Source organism: Trichechus manatus, unplaced genomic scaffold, assembly GCF_000243295.1.
Source record: "Trichechus manatus latirostris isolate Lorelei unplaced genomic scaffold, TriManLat1.0 scaffold00094, whole genome shotgun sequence".
NCBI classification, from domain to species: Eukaryota; Metazoa; Chordata; class Mammalia; order Sirenia; family Trichechidae; genus Trichechus; species Trichechus manatus.
In genome coordinates this window covers 473,612-476,923 of record NW_004444030.1, presented here as the reverse complement: position 1 = coordinate 476,923, position 3,312 = coordinate 473,612, and the positions used below count along the sequence as shown (strand labels likewise).

Here is a 3,312-nt window from a genome sequence, read left to right as displayed (position 1 = left end):
ACTGACAACCTCGTGACCTATGATTTCAGGTGCATGATAAGTCCAAGCAATGGAAATCACTGGTCACCTGGTCACCTTTTTTGTCAATAATATGACCCTTTTGCTTCCAGTAATAGTTGGCAGTCATTTACAGAGATGCTGCTTATTTGTCTCTTTGTTTTTTCTTCCTGTGAAACAGAATGGAGATGGGAAAAGCATTAAGTGCTGTTAAAAACTGCCTGGAGTTCTGACTGTTCTTTTCTGGCAAAGAAATACTACTTACTTCATCTGTCTTATGATCTGCGACAGTGCTTCTTAGGCAGAACCACTGGGTAAAGATCAAAGACCAAAATTAACAGTGTTACTTAGGGCTTTCAAAGCAGAAAATATCACTTGTGTTTTTAATACTTTTATTGAGCATTGTCTACTTATTAAAATTAATAACTATAAATGAGGAGATGCATACTGTGGGGATGTTGATGCTTTTTATTACCGAGAAAAGGCAGGTTTGAAATTTTGACAGTTACCTGTAGGAGCAAATAATTAGTTTAGACTGAGCTGGAAAATTCGGACTAGCAGGGAAGGATTCTTCTACTTTTTATTAACCAAACAGCCAAGTAATTAATTAATGACAGTCATATGTTCATGTAGTCATTCATTCAACAAATATACATTGGGTGCTAATTATATGCAGGCATTAAACCTTCTCCCAATATTATAAACCAGTGAGTACTATGTATGTCTGTGATACATATTATAGACCCCAAAGGAGGATGCATGACCCACAGGATAGGAAGGGATGTAAAGAGAGAACATGTCTGTGTTCTGTGGAGTCTGCTTTCAGCCACCTTGCTTTTCTCCCCACCCTCCTTCCTCCAGCCTACGAATTAGGCCCTAGCAGTATACAACATAGAAGGATGTACCTGGAAAATATGGATACATAGTAACATTCCATTTCTCTGGAGGTTAGAATCCCAACAATGTCAACCACAGTCTAAGGATAGAAATTAATATTGAACTAAAAATATACATCTGCAAAAAATTTTATGCTCTTTAGCAACAGAAGAATTTTTGAACAAGTCAAGCCCTTGGGCTAAAGATAATATCTAAATAGTTTATTCATTAATCCATATTTCTCTATCACATACTTTGTGGCAAATACTCTAAATTGGTCATATTGACATAGAAAAGTGGAAAGAGTAGGTTAAAAAAAAAGAAGCTATTATTAAAAGACATGACCATAAAAAAAAACAGTTTTTAGAAGCCATCTATATGAACTGAAAAGAAGTTACAAACCTCAGTGTCTCCTAAAACTGTCACACTATCATTGCCCGTAAATTAACAAAGGGTAGGATATCTTAAAAGCCCTGGTGAAACAGTGGTTAAGCCCTCGGCTGCTAACCAAAATGTTGGTGGTTCCAACTCTTTCAGCCGCTCCATGGGAGAAACATGTGGCAGTCTGCTCCTGTAAAGACTACAGCCTTGAAAACCCTATGGGGCAGTTCTACTTTGTCCTACAGGGTCACTATGAGTCAGAATCAACTTGATGGCAATGGGGAGGATATCTTAAAACCATTTAAAAATATGAATAAAGAGAAAAGACAATTAAGTACTAAAGTGACTATTTATTTAGAATGACACCATGAATCACAATAAATATGAATGTGAAAAAGTTGACAAATGCTACAAATATCCAAAATCCAAATCCAGAAAAATAATTCATTTTTATTAACCAGCTGCCCAATTCAACTTTATATATTACTTTTTCCCTGCATTTTTGGCTGCATTATTTTTTATCACTTTTTCCTGTGACAATGAATTTGCTATGTCACATTTTTATAGAGAATAGAAAGATAAATCAACTTTTCCTCTAGCAAGCTTAAAATTTATTAATTTTTTTTATGATTCCTAGTTCAGGAAACTATTTTTCTGCCTCATAATTTCTTATTGGTAATGTGTAAAGCTTTAGAATGTCACATTAAAAAAAAAATCCCTACCAATTTTCCTTCATATACTATGAGCTGTGAGAATTTGAAGAATTTTACACAGACTAGCCTCTTGTTTTATAAATTTAAAACTTCATTTCTTCTCTATTATCCACACACTTCTGGTATCAGGAACCACAAGATTAGTTCTATTCACTGTTCAACCCTTGGCTCATACTGTCTTTTGACAGTGCTGGAGAGTCAGGATTGTAGGTATTAAGAATATTCTTGAAAGTAATTTCCTACATGGGAATGATTAATAATAACTTAACAAAATTCAGAATGAATGTAACTCACCCAAGGCCAAATTAATGTACTCCAAACTCAACTTCCACTTAGCTGTATCCTCAAAATTCCATTGACCACTCCAGAACCATCTGAACGCAGAGGAAAAATCTGAATGGAAGACAATAATGGTCTTACTTGATTGTGATTAAAAAAAAAAAATTCTATAAATATATCTACATCTACATCTATGTATATATGTATAAACCAAACCCACTGCCGTCGAGTCGATTCTGACTCATAGCAACTCTACAGGACAGGATAGAACTGCCCCATAGAGTTTCCAAGGAGAGGCTGGTGGATTCGAACTACCAACCTTTAGGTTAGCAGCTGAGCTCTTAACCACTACACCACCAGGACTCCATATATATGTATAGATTTTTGTATACATTTACATATACATATGTAAATAATATATATAAGGCTTTTTTTTTTTTTTAATAAGACTTTCAAATACATTGCTAGGAGGACCCCTCCCAGGGACTTAGGAGAGGAACGCATATAAGGACAGGGCTTTAAGCTTCTGGTAAATTCTATATGCCTCTGGCCTTTGGATACGTTGTTCCTGTTTCCTGGAATGCTTTCCTCTCTCCATCTCATTAATTTCTTCTCTTCACATCTCAGTTTGAATCCTCATCTCAGGGAAGTTTTCCCCTTCACCAACTAGGTCAAAACTTCCATTACAACGTCTCATAGCATCACCCAGCTTACCGTCATTGATCTTGCAACAGCTGAAGTTTTGCATTTGTTAGTGGGATTATTTGATGAACCCTTATCTACATGAATCTGTAAGGGTAGTGGCTGTGTCTGTTTTTCTCACCCATTTTATCTCCTATATCCAGTACAGTAACTGGCTTATAATGTGTCCAGTAAATATTTGTTGAGTGAATAAATAAATGTACTGTGATTGATTAACTCTGTTTCAAATGAAGGACAGGAGCGTGATAGCAAATATGCCAGTGCTGATTTTTTTGCAGTGGGGTGTCATTAACTGACAGTTTTAAGTATTTGAAGATAATAGTTTTGGCGGCAGTGTGCCTGTTGAACGTAGGGTGAAGATCCT

General features: G+C 35.8%; 1 long non-coding RNA gene across 1 annotated transcript; it reads right to left on the bottom strand.

Moving 5' to 3' along the window:
• Positions 1-261: 261 nt before the first annotated feature.
• LOC111821650 (uncharacterized) lies at positions 262-2,307 on the bottom strand. The gene is made up of 3 exons (XR_002824994.1): positions 2,262-2,307; positions 903-973; positions 262-307 (listed from the first exon to the last, which is right to left on the bottom strand). It is a non-coding gene; the product is annotated as an uncharacterized LOC111821650 (long non-coding RNA).
• Between the last annotated feature and the right edge of the window lie 1,005 nt (positions 2,308-3,312).